Genomic DNA, 18556 nt, shown 5'->3' on the forward strand with positions numbered 1-18556 from the left:
CTTATCCATGAGGGATAACTTCCAAGTTCCCTAGTAGATGCCTAAAGTGTACAATAGTACTGTATATATTTTCCCCTATATACTCATGATAAAGTTTCATACATAAATCAGGCCTAGTAAAGAAATAACAATAATTTAGAAAGAATCATTATAACAGAAACTCTAATAAAAGTTATGTGAAAAAATGGTCTGTCTTTCCAAATATTGTACTGTAGTTACATTTCTTGGGATGAAGTGAGATGATATAATGTCTATGTGATGAGATGAAGTTCAGTGAAAGACAGCCATTGTGTGGGGCTTACTGTTGACCTGCTTACTTGAGCATAAGCACTGTGATATTGCAGTGGTCCACTTGAGAGCCAAGAGGGCTCTTAAGTGACCAGCAGGCAGTAGTTTTTGTAGTGTTAATACACTGGACAAAGGGATGACTCATGTACAGGGCTTCACAGAGTGGGATGGTATGAGATTTTCTTGTGTACTTGGAATGAAACACAATTTACAACCTAATGAATTTGTTTATTTCTGAAAATTTTCATTTAATATTTTCAAATCATGATTGACCACTGGTAATTGAAACTGCACATAAGGGGAATGAATGTGTGTTAGACCAAAATCCATAGCCATTCCTATCCATTGACCTACGTCTGAATTCTGGGGCTAGACAGAATAGAATTCTACACCAGAATTCTCTATGTATTGATGAGGCTAAGTTTTATTTATGAATACATATATATGTGTATGTGTGCATATATATGTATATATACATTGTACTTTTGAGTATTTAAAAATATGCATAAATGGCATAATCTTGCAATATTCTTTTACTTTTCTTTTGTTTCATTCAACATTATGTTTTCAGACTTTTCCTTATTCATATACATAGTCTGTTAATTTTAACTGCTGTATAATACTAAATTAGATTTTAAATATTTTGTAATTCTCTTTTAACTGACGAATTTTACATTTATTTACTTTTATTATTGATTGTATATGAATTTCTACTATCTTGTTTTGCTCTATTTTCTATGGGAGTTTCTTTTTTTTGCTCCTTTCCTGCCTCTTCTTAGATTAATCAAACTTTATTTATTTCTGTTACCTTTCCTATAGTTCCTCTGATTCTGCTTGTATTATTTTTGCAATTGCCATTAAAATTTCCTATGCATTCAATATCTCTTCTTTTCACTTTAACAATACAAGGACATTAAGCCACTTTACCTCATTCTTCCTTTCCATTTATACTAATATTTGGAAGCATTTTTGTTCCATATTAAAAATATATCCCCAAATAGTCCTATTATTATTATTTCATTCACATAATCCTTGTTCAGTGTTTTCCTTTTATTCATTTTAATTTTGATCATTATGTATCATTCCTTCCATTTGGATTCACTCTCTCTACTACTCAAGTACATACATTCGAAGTTCTTTAAATATTGCTCTCCATTCATCTGAAAATGTCTTAACTTTAACCTTCATATGATAGTTTAGCTGGGGATACTCTAATTTGACAGTTTTTAAAAATATATACTTTGTTTGTTTTGAGATGGGATCTTCCTATGTTGGCCAGGCTGACCTTGAACTAATTCTTTTGCCCCAGTCTCATAAATAGCTGGGTTTACAGGCCTGCACCACTGGGTTCCCTGTGTATTTTGAAGATATTTTTTAGCTTATGTTGTTGCTGTTTCGAAGTGTACTGTCAGACTAATACCATTTCTTTTTAGTGATTTGTTATTTCTGATTTCTTTAAATATTTTCTTCACATCTTTGATGTCTTATGCTCTCGATACAATATTCCAAGATATGAATTTTTAAAAATGTATTTGGATATGTCATACTCTTTGTGGATTTATGTCCTTTTTATTTCTGGAAAATTTCAACTTTTATAATGCAAACATTTTTATTTCCTTTTAGCTGGGACTTCTACTAGATATATGTTAGGCCTTGTGTTTCTGTCTCAATCACTCTTTCATATTGATCATTTTAAAAATCTCTTCTTGCTGCATTTTGTTACCTATTTTTATTTCCAACTCTTTTATTTCTTTAACATCTTTTAAAAAAGATTCTCAAGAATTTAAGGACCATTGATAAACATACAGTTTCTCATTATTTACATATCACATGAGTATAGGTAGCAATAATATTATAAACATTGCTATTTAATTTTTTAGGATTGGCTTATTTCACTTGGCTTAATATTCTCCAACTCCATCCATTTACTGGCAAATGCCATAATTTCATTCTTCTTTAAGGCTGAGTAATATTCCACTGGGGGGAATATATATATATATATATATATATATATATATATATATATATATATAACATTTTCTTTATTCATTCATCTATTGAAGGACACCTAGGTTAGTTCCATAGTTTAGCTATTGTGAATTGAGCTGCTATAAACATTGATGTGGCTGCATCACTGCAGTATGCTGATTTTAAGTCCTTTGGGTATAAACCGATGAGTGGGACAGCTAGGTCAAATTGTGGTTTCATTTCAAGTTTTCTGAGGAATCTCCATACTGCTCTCCATAGTGGTTGCACAATTTGCAGTCCCACCAGCAATGCATGAGTGTACCTTTTCCCTCACATCCTTGCCAACATTTATTTTTGCTTATATTCTTGATGATTGCCATTCTGACTGGAGTGAGATGATATGTGGATGATAATTCACAATAAAGGGGAGCACTAGGGAAGAATAAAGTTACTTTAGATTAGGTAGAAGGGAGTGAGGGGAAGGGAGAGGAGGAGATATGGGGAAAGGAAGGTTAGTAGAACGAAACAGACATTATTACCTTATGTACATAGATGACTACATGACTGATGTGATTCTACAACATGTACAATCAGAAAAATGAGAAATTATACCCCATTTGTGTATGATATATCAAAGTGCATAAATGCATTCTACTGTCATGTATACCTAATTAAAACAAATTAAAAAATAAAAAATAAACTTGCTATTTAAGAAACAGGATCAAAGCATTATGTCAATCATTGCCTCTTAAACATCAAAGGGTAATGGACATGCTCTCATATTCCAATTCCTGTGTTACTTATTATGCTAATAAACAATATAGGCATCTGAGAGATTGGAAGACTTTACTAATCACGAATTCCAACACTTTCTATTTTATGTTTGATCTTATTTATTGTTTTCAAATTTTTCCATATTAAAAATTTCTTTGTAACTTCATTCATAGCTAAACAACATTTGTACTGTTGTTATTATAAGCCATCAAACATAAACCATGTGAGGTGCTAACGTCCACAGTCTAAAACACAAACAAAACTGTCAAGACTAATAGTACAGGATATCTATTTAAATCCACAAAATTTCTCAATGGCTCATGAGTAATCTAAGTTTTATTTAATGAAGACATAAATTCTTTAATTTTCATGCTCTGGACACTTGTTTTTTGGAAAAGTATATGAAAAAATGACTAACAAAAGTTGGAGTAATTGATATCTTGTAAATTAAGAATTATAGATAAAAAATTTTAAATTATAATTTTATTTGTATTTGAAAATACATTGGAAATTCTACATATGCTCATAATCGAGCTCATTTTCAACAGATGTTACTTCCATTTTGATGCTGTTGTTTGTTTTACATGTACATTTTCAAGTTGACCACCAAAATGGGAAACTCCCATAGATTTCCGATTGGCCTTGACACCAGTGATTCATTACTGCTTCCTTGCTAATAATGAGGGATAGCTTTCCTCAGCCTATTGTCTCCTGTTCAACTTTTGGAGCACAATAGTATCTACAAGCTGATGCAGTGTAAACATGTTGGTATCTGAAGATAAACACTACCCACATAATTGAAAATCAGAGCTTCCAAATAAATTGCTACCAAGATGAACTGACTGTTATGTTTACCTTATTGATAAATGTTGGCTTTAATTTAGTGATGGCAGAGCAAGGATTGAAATACTTAGCATGTGTTCTTGGTATTGAAAGAATTCAATGTCTGACATAAAAATGGCAGCAATCAGCTTTACATCTTTTGAAATTATCATATAATTAAGTGAATGTGGAATAAGATCTGCATAAGTCAAGGTGACATGTGGTACCGATACGTATTTTATCATCAAGTAGATAAAGAACACTTCTCAAAGCTTATATTTGATTGGCCTGATTCTGAGCAATAAATGTAACCAACAAATCAGCTCACCCAGCTAAAGGAAAACTTATAGTGTAATAGTAAGCTCTCTAATATTTAAATATTCCAAACTGAGGCCAAGAAAATCCTACTCAAGATATTTGGAGCTCTCTATGGGTTTTCATGTAGACTTGGTGGTACTCCCTGAGTCCTTAGCAGGGTAAGGGGACTACCTTCCCTGTGATTGGGTTCTGGTCCCTCCCAATTAAAATTTTAAGGCTTATTTTTTTTGTACCAAGGATTAAACCCAGGGGCACTTAATCACTGGGCCATATCCCCTGTCCTTTTTATATTTATTAAATTTTGAGACACGGTCTCACTAGGTTGCTTAGGGCCTTGCTAAGTTGCTGAAGCTAGCTATGAATTCATGGTCCTCCTGCTAAAATTCTCACATGAGTACCTAGTCCAGAACCTGGCATGTGGTAAGTAGTAAATTGTCAAATAATGTTCACTTTCTTCTTAAACGTATAATGTACTGTGGCTACTTTATACCATACTCTGCACATGTAACTGAAGGAAGAATTCAGGATAGCAAATACATAATCCATGAAGGCATCCATTAGGCAATATGAATTGATATTGCTGCTAAGGGAAGTGATTTGGAAGGTGCATTTTTAATTCACTCTGAAAAGTAAAAGTAAGCACTTAGAAGAATTATATAAGCCATTCTAGTTGGCAAAGGTTAGCAGTTAAGAATAAACTAGGGCTATGTCAAAGTAAGCTTTTTTTTTTTTTCTTTTTAAGAATTTCCTGTTGATTTGATCCTTGAGCCCTCCCAGAAGATGGAGGTATTGTTGTGCATTTTCTTAAACTTATCTCTTATGCCTTCCTTTATTCAAATTCTGCATTTGAGAGTAGAGGTGCAGATAATCACTTTCTAATTTTTTTAATATATATATTTTTAGTTTTAGGTGAACACAATATCTTTATTTTACATTTAAATAAATAGAAACTATATTCATGTACAATTCCATAGTTCTAAAACATAATTTTAATTGTCTATGATCCTTGTTACTTCTTTTTTATTTGCATAAATTTTCCATCATTTTAAAATATAGTCTAAATATCATATTTCATTATGCTCCTTTATATCAGAAATATTTTTCAAATTATATAAAAAAGACTATATGAGAAAATGATTGCATATGCTCAGTCCAATTCTGGGAGGACACAGAAAGAAAAGATAAAGAGGTTGCCTCCAGGAAAGGTAATTGAATAGCTGACAGACGTCAGTGGGAAGGAAGATTTACATATTGCTGCACATCACTTCTTATAAATTTTATACTTTTTAGCATAACCAATGCTTATATTCAAAACCCTTTTTTCTGACTTTTTTGTGGTGGTAAAATAAATATATTTAACTTACTATTTTAAGTATACAATTCAGCAACATTAAATACATTCACTTTTTAAAAAATATTTATTTTTTAGGTGTAGATGGACACAACACAATGCCTTTATTTTTTATGTGGTGCTGAGGATTGAACCTGGGTCCCGCCCATGCTAGGTGAGCGCTCTACCGCTGTGCCACAATCCCAGCCCACATTCACATTTTTATGCAACCATCACCACTGTTGCTGAGAGCCACGGCCGAGTCTGTATGGCCCCTGGCATTTTGCCAACAGTATTGATTGACAGGCGAGGCATTACTATCCGCCTCTGCCGCAACTTTTGAGTTCTCGAACTATTTTGGAGTTCTCGTGGGGATTTCCGGGGATTCCCCGAGAGTTCCCATTGGTTGGGGAAGTGCAGGAGGAGGGATTTCCGGGAGAGATATTTCCGGCTGGGGGTTCCTGGACAAGCCTCGTGGCGTTAGGGAGGATTCCCCGGGAGCTGTGTGAAGTGTTTTCCTGCAGTTTAAAAATAAAGTTTGTTCCTGCTTCAGTGGCTCGTGATTTGTGCCCAGCCAGACTTCGGCAACTGTCAATCTCCAGAACTTTTTTATCATCCCAAGCTGAAACTCTGGATCACTTTGGAACAATAATACCTATTATCTCCTCCCCTTAGCCCTGATAACCACTATTGTATTTTCTAACTCTTTGAACTTGTGTGTTCATGTCTGCATCAGTCAGCTTTCTGATACCATAACAAATACCTGGGATTATCAACTTGTATGGAGAAAAGGTTTATTTTGGCTCATGGTATTAGAGGTTTTAGCTCATTGCTTTTGGGCCTGTGGTAAGGCAGCACATCATGGCAGGGAGTGTGAGGTGAAGCAAATTCCTCACCTCATGGCAGGAAAGTCAAAGAGAGGCAAAGAAGAGGCTGTGGTCTCAATATCCCTTTCAAGGACACACACCCAATGACTGGAAGACCTTCCCTTGGCTCTACCTCTTAAATGTTCCATCATCTCCCGATAATACTATGGACTGGGGACCAGACTTTTAACCCATGTGCCTTTGGGATACACTTTTACAAGCCACAGCATAACATTCTGTGATTGAAGAATGCAGTTTACCTCTGGAGTGCCCCCTAAGATCTCATGTTTTGGAGGTTTGGTCCTCAGCTGGATCAAGGTGGAAACTAAGAGGTAGTGCCTAGTTGGAAGAGGTGGGTCACTGTCAGTGTGCCTTTGGGGGTTTATTTTATCCCTGGCTCCTTCCCTTCTCCTTCCTGGCCACCATAAGGTGAGCAATTTTGCTCTCCCACCAGCTCCCCTCCATGAGGTTGTGTCTCATCAAAGACCTGAAGCAACAGAGCCAAGTGACCATGGACTCAAATTCCTGAGACTGTGAGCTCAAATAAACCATTCCCCCTTTAAGTTGTTTTATCTGGTATTTTGTCAGCACCAAAAAACCTGACAAATACATCAGATTATTGTATTATAAAAATGATTCCCTTAATTATTGTTTCTTATGATTCTTGGTTATGATAAATTACGCTGTGTTGAATATAATTTTACATAATACTATCTCGTTTGGGGCTGATTTGGATGCTTTTTTGGGTGTGTCTAGCAACATGCTCCCCTTATTACAGTCTCTGAGGCATTATGCATATATTTAGTAACACCTCCCCAACGTGAACTGTAGAGTACATTCTGTCAGTATTCCTTGCTGCTTGAGAGATTTGGGTCTTGCCACAGGTATATTTGTGACGGACTCCAATTGGAAGGGAACAATGTGAGTGGGTGGTGTAGAGTCTGCCCTTTGGAATCAGCAGCAGAGTGTGTATCATCTGTGAGTTGGCAGAGCCCAGGGAGGCTGAACAATGGTTACTGTAGTGCTTTTCCTGAGTAGCCCCTGGAGGCCCCAACATGCTGTCCACTGTTACCCCTGAATGCTCAACCTCCAAGCCTTTTCTCTATTATCCCAGAGATTATGGAAGTTTTCAAATGTCCTTTAATAAATTTCCTCTGTGCCTAAACTAGCCAAAGTGGATTCTGTTGTTTTCTATAACAAATGCTGAGCAATGCATGAATTATTTCCTTGTGATATAAAAAACATAGGCTACTTCTCAAAGGGTATGATTTGTAAAAAATGGCTCTGGCTACATATTTTCATATTTTATTCAAAAAATGTTGAACCAATCAATAATACCACCAGAAAGGTATTTTAATGCTAGATTGAACACCTTTTTCTGATATGTATTTTCATTAATTCTTTCTAACTTAGCAAATAAAAAACAAAGTCTCATTGTTATTTCAATTGATGCCGATGTCCCTACTCACTCAACCCTACTTCTCTCAAGTTCTCCTTTCAACTTCTTTTGTCCTTTATAGTCTTATGATCTTCATTTTCTCTTCTTTCATCTCAAAAACACATTCCCCATTTCATTCTCTTCTCAGCTACTAGGAAAAGCAAAAAATGGACATTGTCTAAAAACAAATGATCTTCTCACGGTAAGGAATCTTTTAATAGAGTCTGATGTTGTTTAATCTGACAAAAAAAGAAATCACTTCTTAATAGAACTTTAATAGTATAATGCTATTTACTATAATTAATTTTATTTTCACAAACATTAAGTTTGCCAATATTCATCAAAGGAAATAACTTTCATGATATGGTATTATTTACCTGAATATTTTGAAACATACATGTGATTATTATCAAAAATTCTTCTAACCTGGAAAACCTGAGTGAAATAAGTCAGTCACTGAAGGGCAAATACTGCATGATTCAACTTGCATAAGTGCATAAGTCAGTTTTGTGTTATTATAATGAAATACTTGATGTACCTGATTTATAAAGAGAAAAAGGTTATTTGAGATCATGGTTCTGGAGGTTCCAGCCCAAGGTCAAGTGGCCCCCTTGGCTTTGGGTCTCTTTTAAGGGTAGTACATCATGATAAGAGTATGTGCAGAGAAGCAAACTGCTCCCTTCATGTCTCAGGAAGCAGAAATGGAGGGAGGGAGAGAGAGAGATACCTTCATACATGATAGGCAAGCACTCTACCACTGAGCTATATCCCTAACCCTAGATCTTAGAAATTTACATCTGAAGAAGTGTTAAGACTTGGTAGAAATGTATAATGTTATTACTTGGTTTCTACTTTATAGTAAAAAGTGAATAGATGTTTTGTTCTTGGTGAAAAAATGATAGTGTCTCAGCATATGATAAAATGTTGATCTTTGCTAGTAACTAAAGACAGGTGAATGAATAAAAACAATTCAGAAGTAACATATCCCTATTAAACAACAAAACCAATGATAAAATCCGATGAGGACAAATTTTGTAAGAAATGAACTCATGTGGGCTGGGGCTATAGCTCAATGGTAGAGTGCTTGCCTAGCATGTGTGAGGCACTGGGTTTGATCCTCAGCAGTACATAAAATAAGTAAAATAAAGGTATTTTGTCCATCAACAACAATAAAGAAATATTTAGAAAAAAGGAAATGGATTCATGAGAAATTGTGTATCAACCCTGTCTTTTTTGGAGAACAGTGAAACAATCTCTTTCAAGGGTTGTAAAGGTGTGTGTGTTGACCAAAAAATTCCTGCTGCCATAAGGAGACACTTTTTTATTAAATTCAAAATGTTGTCATTGTTTTTTAACAAAATCAATTATAAAAGTATAAAGAGAATTAAATAAACCTGCGTATGGTTGTTAAAAATAAAACTGTGGATGATGTAAAATGAAAGATCAGAATGTGCAATGATGTTCCTTGCTGACTACTATGGTAGTAACCTGTGTATGTGCACTGACAGATAATAGAATTTTGGGTGATATAAAGGGTTAATTCAATTTTTAGAGCACTTGCTAGTGACCAGGAAGTCTGCCAGGTTCTTGGAAACAGAGAAAAAAAAAAGATGTAATAAAACATACATAGGTCGGTGCCCAGTAATTTTTTGGTTGTAAGTGCTACAAAAATACATAAATGACTAGAATGTAGAAAGTGATTAATATGTGACAGGCACTATTTAAGTAATATATCTACATATAGAACATAGACTTATCTATATATCTTGAGCAGTTACCCTGATATTCTGTGTGTATGAAACTGTCATCATTCTGCTACAGATGAGGACTCTAAGGTAAGAGAGGTCAGGTCCTGTGCCCAAGGACATATGGCTGCGGTACAGGTAGGCCTGGATTCCGTGGGAGCTCCAAGGTGTAGCAGGTAAACCAACCTGGAAGGAATGGAGATGTTTCCAGAGAAGGTCTCACCTAGTCTGTGTCTGGCAGAACAGGAAGCAGGTAGAGGGGCCAGAGACTTCCCAGCAAATGTATGGGGTGAGTAAACGCAAAGAAATATGAAACATCATGGTACTGTAAATGCAGGAAACCAGACTGTATTGCTGGAATAAAAAGTCTCAAAGAAAGAGTGGCAAAATTCAGACGAGGGCAGGAATCACATCAGTAGGGACCAACATACTGTGCTGAAAACACTGGACTTGTTGAAATTGACCTTAATGGTAGAAGGCAGAAGAACTAGCATTTATTGTTCATGCCCACGTGATAAATCCTGTTTGAGGTGCTCAACTTGGATTATTTCAATATATTTTCTTCTTCCTGTGAATTTTTCTTTATTACTAAGAAGTAGGGATCACAGAATATTTACTCAGGCAAGGCTCTGTAGACAACCTGTCCTATTTCATGTTGACACTATTAAAGAGATGCTACCAGAATTAATATTACAAAGGAGTACTGTTTCCAATGATAAAGTGATGAGAATAATATCCTTGCATTATTTATATTAGATAGAAGCTTTATTAATATCATGTTGTTAATCTCAAAGTGGCAGAGCCAAATCCTACTCTATGATTCTGTTTTAAAGAAGAAATAAACAGAAGACAAACGGCAGTTGTTTTAAAGATATTGTAAGAGAAATATAACTTCAAGATCAAATCCTGAGATTAATGAGCATTCATCCCAGGTCAAGGTCTCTACCCTTCAGAGCAGAGTGAGACCTGGCATCTGGTTGAAGACCACTGGCAGGACTGCAATCCTCAGTGGTGTTCATTATGCTATACTAATAAGGCAGAGATATTTAATAGGCAGCATAGAATGATTTTTTTTCAAATAAGGGAGTCATTCATTTATTTAACAAACACTTATTGTATGCTGAACTCTGTCCCAGGCCTTTCCAGGAGCTGAGGTTTCCTCCTGAAAAAGGAAGTTCTTCACTGAAACAGTGTGGAGTTGTTAGGTAGCAAGAGGAAGGAATGCATTCCAGGCTGGGAGAACTCCAAACCTCTGCTGCAGGGCCTCTGAGCCCCACTGTGCAGGCTGGGTTTGGAGACATACAAGGAGCTCTCCATAGTGGAGGACAAAGTTGGAAAGAGGTGTGTGAGTCCGTGAGGCAGGATAGGTGCTCAGGGAATGGAGCTTGAAGGGCCTTTTATGCCAAATAGCAGGTTGAGTGGGATAGATCATGATGAGATGCACAATAGAAATATTACTCTGGGGACAGAGCAGAGCCATGATGGAGGGCACAAGAGGGGCTGTGAGATAAATGAAGAAATGAGAATCATCTCCAAAAGTGTGAGATAATGACTGTCTCAATGAAGGCCTGTTGCAGAGAAGAGTGGTTAGGTGAACATGCCAGAAAGCAAATGGAGAGGGTGTAAGAGGAATTGAGATTCTGGCCTGGGCTCCCCGTGGTGGTACCTATCACTAGGACGGATGCAGGAGGAGCAGGTTTGGGAGTTGAGATATAAATCCAGATAACATCAGTTCCAAAGTCACCTTTGGATCATCACAGAGGTCAGTTCCTGTTCCCAGTGCTTTTTGGTGGGTAATTCAAGTCCACCTGATCCTCCGTGTAATGTAAAGGACTCACAGGGCCCTTCACACTCCCTGGCCCACTTTCTGTTTCTCTCCAAGGAGCAAAAATGGAGTCCATTAAAAAAAAAAAAAAAAAAAAAATATATATATATATATATATATATATATATATATATATATATATATATAATTATACAACTTATAGAAGACTATACACATGTTGCTCAAGTAATATAATTTATCTTTTCTAAGTTTACTAGATCAATAGTTCTCAAACTTATATATTCAAGACCTCTTTATACTCTAAAAAAGAGCTTTAGTTTATGCCAAATTGTACCTATTGATATTTACCACATTAGAAATTAAAACTGAGGAGTTTATAAAACAATTCATTTAAAAATAATACAAACATTAACATTAAACATATTAAACATTGACCTCAATAGTGCTGTTTTTAAATAAAACATTCCCCACCCCCCCGCAAATATTTAACTGCATAGATAGACAGCTATAGTGATCTGTTCAATAAGAGGATTACTTGTAACTGCTTCTGCTTTCAGTCCCTGTAATCTCACACATCACTTACCTCTGGAAAACTTCAGTGAACCCTGGTGAGAATGAAAAGCAAATAATAGCTTTTTATCATTATAAAAATAAGTTTAATCTCACAGATCTCTGGAAGGATCTTGTGGAGCCCAGAGGCCCCCAGGCTGAAGTTTGAGAGCCATTGAACTAGTTCCATTAGGAGAGTGACATAGTCACATTGTTACAGAATTTGGATGAGATGCTGGGCAGGCTCAAGTGGGTCCTCCAAGTCTGGCCACCTGCATTCCACTGACTGCAGCTGTGCCTTGGAGCAGCTCTGTGGTATCACATAAGTCAAGCAGCTCTCTGGGCCACAGTAACACCATCTGTGAAATGAAGTGGCAAGACCAGAACATGCTCAAGCACCCGTCCTCCTCTCATATTGTGTGTTTATGCCTCTGCCTATAGTAGGTGCTCTGTATGTACTTTAAAAATAATGTATGAATAAACAAATAAGTAAATAATGCATGATATCATTGAAGGGACTTTTGCATTGACTGGAAAAATGTCCTAGAATTCAGGGGTCACAAATACAAATACCTGCAGGCCAGGTATACTGAACAGGTGAGCAAAACTGCAGGGAGTGGTAGGGGCCTATGGACCTGATGAATCATATTGAATTCAGATTTTTATTAGACATTATTTTAGACTGAAAGAGCAGGGTGGAGTTATTCTGTGGGCTGTGGATCGGGACTTCTGAACTAGATGGTTGTCTGGGTTCCTTCTGACGTGAAGCAGAGTCTTAATCATTCTGCTTCCTGAAAAGCCAGGTGCCTCGTGCTTCCTCTGTTCTCCCTCTCAGTCTAAACCTATTCGTGAGAAAAGACCTAATAAACTCATCCATTGAAGGCAACTGCAACCAGTGAGACCAATACCATGAGATACTTTAATTTTTACAGGGTAAGTCTTAAGTCAAAGTAAGGATGCTCTGATTGTGGAATTCAGGCATCGGTGATCAGACCAGACAGGCATCCTTGGCTGTGATCCAGAATCCATACCGCATGTGTCTACCTGCCTACACCTGGGAGACAAGAGCTGAAGCCCTACCTACAAAGCCCTCTCTATAGAATGGCTGGGTACTTTGATCGTCTGGAGTGCTTCTCTTGGGAATCTATGTGCCTGGGAAGTGTCTGCTAAAACAGCTCCCACCTGGAGTTAGGACCTCCTTTCTAACAGAAATTCACCCACACCTGGAAGTTGGCCACAGCTAACCAGCATCTCTGATGCTACCCAATAGGTTTCCCAAAGAGCTCTGCTACTCAGGTGGCTTTTTTAAGAAGTGCTGAGATAAGAAACCTGGTATACAGAAAACAGATGGGGGAGTCTGTAAGCCCCTTCCTGAGTGTCCTGCCCAGTCCCTTTGCATCCCACAGGCCTACTTCAGGAGGTGTACTCAGCGCAGCTCTATGGAGCCATCGCTGGATGAACATGGCCAGGTGGGAGAAAGCAGAGCTCCTCCTTCTCCCAAGAAGAGGGATCTAAATCTGGGTTGAATTCAATCGATTGAGTCTAGGTTGTGTTGACTTACATTTATAGAGACATTTCTCTGAATTCTGGGACCTCAGACAAAAAAATAAAGAACTCTTTCTAACTCTTTAACACTTCTTCTCTGGTCACTAATGATAAAGGTTGAGATTTCTGTACTAGTATGAATTAATGAGATTAAAAGCAAGATTATTATAAAACAAGCTCTGAGGACCCAGGACTATCCATCTATTTATTACATTCACACACAAAAGAATTCCAACAAAAAATTCCAAGAGTTCTGTTGCAATGAAATCCAGGTAGGCGTTTCTCAACTGTGAAAGATAGGAAGCCTCAAGAGTTCTTGGTGACAGGGTTTAGAACAAGGTATGACCACATGTGTGCACACAAGTTACAACACAGCTGATTGTGAGATTTGAGCTAAGAGGCTAGCAAGTCATAGTTAATATGTGCAGAAGATTTTGAAGGATAACCCTGTCCCATAGAGGACTGAATGAATGCCTGACCTTTCCGTCATGTAAAGATGGAAAGTTCAGTTCTTTATTTTGTGAAAGTTTCAGTTCTTTATTTTGTGTTTTCTCTTTGATAAGAAGCATAGAGTATAGTCCTAATGGCTCCAGAAGTATTACTCATGAAATGCCATGGAAAACCTCATGTCTAGACGTTAGGGAGCAGGTTGGGCTTGCCACACCTGCCCTCTCATCCTCTTAAACAACAACTCCAAGCCCTGGACCTGTGAGGAGAGCTGGATGGCTAGGTGCCTGGACCCAGTCTTGCCATTAGTTCAAGACAATGAAGTCTCTGTGGAAAGATGCAGACCTTGGTGGGCCTCTTTCTCTGAGTGCCTCCCTCAAAGGTGTCCTTCTGGTGGAACTGTCTGGGCCTAGAAGGGTCAAGTGGGCAGGTTGCTTTAGTCCAGACGGGATGTCCAGATAGGCCTTGGACTCCATTCTCGTTTTTTCCTTGGGGGAATTCTGTTCCTCTAGCTTGTGCACAGAGTTGACCAGTGGTTCTGCAGCTATATTATGGGCTTGTCTTGGGTCTTCTAGGAGACGCAGCTCCCACGTAGGGTGGTTTTGTAAGTGGATTGTTCTGATTAGCAGACATGATGTTCCTTTTATGGGGTTGTGTATGACTGGATTATCAGAGTGGTACTGATACTCAGATTTAAGGCTCCCTCTGGGTATATATGGGCCAGAGGAGGCCTTAACCTACCAGGATCCACATATAAAATATCAGCGGGGGCTGGGTGCAGTCCTGAAATTCCAGATACTTGGGAGGCTGAGGCAGGAGGAATTCAGCTTTGAGGCCAGTCTCGGCAGCTTAGCAAGACCCTGCCTCAAAATAAACACTAAAAGGGCTAGAGATGTAACTCAGTAGTAGAGCATCCCTGGGTTCAATCTCTGTACCACAAAACAAAAACAAGAACAAAACAAAAGCAACTCCCTCCCTCTGTATGCTGTGTTTGTTAATGTGGAAGGAGGGGAAGATGGGGAGTGAAAGGGAGTCAGTTCCCTCTGCTTTTCTTTTCACTATATGCATATCTGAAGACTGGGTTTTTAAAAAATTGATTCATTTAAGCCATACAGAGAATACATTTTGACATAATCACAAAAGCAAAGAATATATTTACTCTAATTCAGTCCCTAGCACTTTCTTTCTCCTCCTCTTCTCCCTCTCCTGATGCCCTCCCTTTACTCCACTGATCTTTCTGAAATTTACTAATCTTTTTTTTTAATACAGTGTCTTGTGGATATATTTGATGTTGAGATTCACTATGCTCTATTCATGTATGTACATAGGAAACGTTTGGTCAGATTCATTCCACTGTTCTTCCCTTATCCCATTTCTCTCTCCTCCCCCGTGTTCCCCTTGTCTACTCTACTGATATTTCCTCTATTTTGATGGAATTACCTCCCCACTTTCTTCCCCTCCTTCCTTCTTTCAAACCACCACCCCCTGCCCCTATTTTGGATTAGCTTCTATATATCAGAGAAAACATTTGACCTTTGACTTTTGGGGACTGGCTTATGTCAGTTAGCGTGGTAGTTTCCAGTTCCATCCATTTACCAGCAAATGCCATGATTTCATTATTTTTATGGCTAGGTAATACTTCATTTTCTTTATCCATCCATCTATTGAAGGGCATCTAAGTTGATTCCATAGCTTGGCTCTTCTGAATTGTGCTGTTAGAAACAATGATGTGGCTGCATCCCTGTAGTATGCTGATTTTAAATCTTTTAGATAAATACCAAGGAATGGGCAGCTGGGTCATATGGTGGTTCCATTCCTAGTTTTTTGAGGAATCTCTATATTGCTTTCCAGAGTGGTTGTGCTAATTTACACTTATACACTGTATGTGTGTACCTTTTCCCCCATATCCTCACCAACACTTATTATTATTTGTATTCTTGATACTTGATTGCCATTCTAATTGGAATGCAATGAAATCTCAGTGTAGTTTTGATTTGCATTTCTTTAATTGCTGGAGATGTTAAACTTTTTTTCCATGTATTTTATGATCATTATATTTCTTCTTTTGAGAAGTTACTTTTTAGTTCTTTTACCCATTTGTTGATGGGGTTATTGGGTTTTTTGGTGTTAATTTTTTTTTATTTTTTAGTTCTTTGTATATTCTGGATATTAATGCCTTGAGGATCAGGTGGCAAAGATCTTTTTCCATTTTGTAGGCTCTTCAGGCTCACATTCTTGTTTCCTTTGCTGTGCAGAAACTTTTAAATTTGATGTCATCCCACTTATTGTTTTTTTATTTTATTTATTGCGCTTTAATAGTCTTTGTAAGGAAGTAGGTTTCTGGGCTATATGCTGGAGTTTTGGGCCTACATTTTTTTTCTAGAAATTGCAAAGTTTTGGGCCTAATTTTTGATCCACTTTGAGTTAACTTTTGTGCAGAGTGATAGATAGGAGTCAAATTTTATTCTTCTACATATGGATTTCCAGTTTGCCAAGCAACATTTGTTGAAAAGGCTGTCTTTCCTCCAACGTATATTTTTGGTGCCTTAGTCTAATATCAGAAAACTGTGTTTATGTGGTTTTGTCTCTGTGTCTTCTATGCTATTCCACTGGTCTTTGTGTTTATTTTGGTGCCAGTACCATGCTCATTGTGTTACTGTAGCTCTGTAGTATAATTTGAGGTCCAGTATTGTGAGGTTCCCCAGCATCATTCTTTTTGTTCAAGATTGCTTTAACTATTTGGGGTCTCTTATTTTTCCAAATGTATTTCGGAACTGCTTTTTATAGTTCTGTGAAGAATGTCATTGGTATTTTGATGGGTATTGCATTGCATACCCATCAAAATAGCACTTTTGGTAGAGTGATCATTTTGGCAAAATTAATTCTGCCTATCCTAAAACATGGGTGGTCTTTCCATTTTCTAAGGCTTTCTTCAATTTCTTTCTTTAGTGTTCTATAGTTTACATTGTAGAGGTAGTTCACCTCTTTTGTTAGATTGATTCCCACGTATTTTTTTGCGGTTATTATTGAATGGAATAGTTTTCCTAATTTCTTTTTCAGTAGATTAATTATTGGAGTTAGGAACTCAATTGATTTTTGTATGTTGATCTTGTATCCTGCCACTTTGCTGAATTCATTTATCAGCTTTAAAAGTCTACTGTGGAATTTTTTGGGTCTTCTAAATATAGGATCATGTCATCAGCAAACAGATAATTTGAGCTCTTTTTCTCCCTATTTATATACCTTTAATTTCTTTCTCTTGCCTGGTTGCTTTGGCTAGAGTTTCAAGGACTATGTTGCATAGGAGTGGTAAAAGCTAGCATCCTTGTCTTGTTTCTGTCTTTAGAAGAAATAATTTCAATTTTTGTCTATTCAGTATAATGCTGACCTTGGGCTTGTCATATATAACATTTACAATGTTGAGATAAATTTCTCAATCCCTGGTTTTTCAAGTGTTTTAAGCATGAATGGATGTTATACTTTATCAAGTGCTTTTCCTGCATCTGTTGAAATAATCATGTGATTTGTTTGTCTTTAAGTCTATTTATGTGGTGAATTACATTTATTGATTTCTTACAACCCTGGGTTGAATCCCACTTGATCATGACGCACTATTTTTTAATGTGTTTTTGTATGTGTTTTCCAATATTTTATTAAGAATATTTGCATTTATGTTCATTAAGTATATTGGCCTGAAGTTTTTCTTCCTTGATATGTCTTTGTCCAGTTTTGGTATCAGGGTAATACTGGCTTCATAGAATGAATTTGGGAGAGTTCCCTCTTTTCTTTTTTATAGAATCATTTGCGTAAGACTGGTATTAGCTCTTCTTTTAAGATCTGATAGAACTCAGTTTTCTGTATACTTTTGGTTCAATTTGGGTAGATCATATGTTGATAGAAATTTCTTCAAGATTTTCTAGCTTATTGAAGTATAAATTTTCAAAATAGTTTTTGATGATCCTTTGGATTTCAGTAATGTCTGTGACATTTCCCTTTCATCTCTAATTTTGTTAATTTGAGGGTTCTCTTTATTTTGGTTAGTTTGACTCAGGGTTTATCAATCTTGTTTATACTTTCAAAAAATCAACTCTTTGTTTTGTTGATTTTTTGTATTTTTTTTAATTCTCAATTTCATTGATTTTGGCACTGAGCTTAATTATTTACTGTCTTCTACTGAATTTTGTTGTTGGTTTATTCTTCTTTATCTAGGGCCTTGAGGTGTAATGTTAGATTATTTATTTAGTATCTTTTTATTTTTTGGATGTATGAAATCAATACTGTAATCTTTCCTCCTAGAACTGTCTTAAGGCTGGCTCTCTTGAGTCTTGGATACCAGAGTTTGTTTGCCTTAGGCATGTGGGACATGGAATTTCCCTAATGAGGATCAAACCATTGCTGAAAATGGACATTCCCACCAGACAGGGAGTGGCCCATTAACTTTCCTCACAAGATGTCTCTCAGGGCTTTCTCTCTCCCTCTCTCTCGGTGGCAGTGGGTGGGGATTTTAGGGCTAAGACTTCTATATGCTTTATTCCACTCTATAAAATATAAATGTGCTTTAGAACACTGCTGGGTCACCTCCCCAAGCTCCTTGACACTCCCTGGGCAAGGTCCTGAGGTTCTCCCTACACCATTCACACTAGGTTTAACCTGAACTTCAACTTCACTGAATGTATCACA

General features: G+C 36.9%; 1 pseudogene; it reads right to left on the reverse strand.

Moving 5' to 3' along the window:
- Positions 1-3769: 3769 nt before the first annotated feature.
- On the reverse strand, positions 3770-4728 carry LOC114105055 (cardiolipin synthase (CMP-forming) pseudogene; annotated as a pseudogene).
- Between the last annotated feature and the right edge of the window lie 13828 nt (positions 4729-18556).

Source organism: Marmota flaviventris, chromosome 9 (genome assembly GCF_047511675.1).
Source record: "Marmota flaviventris isolate mMarFla1 chromosome 9, mMarFla1.hap1, whole genome shotgun sequence".
NCBI classification, from domain to species: Eukaryota; Metazoa; Chordata; class Mammalia; order Rodentia; family Sciuridae; genus Marmota; species Marmota flaviventris.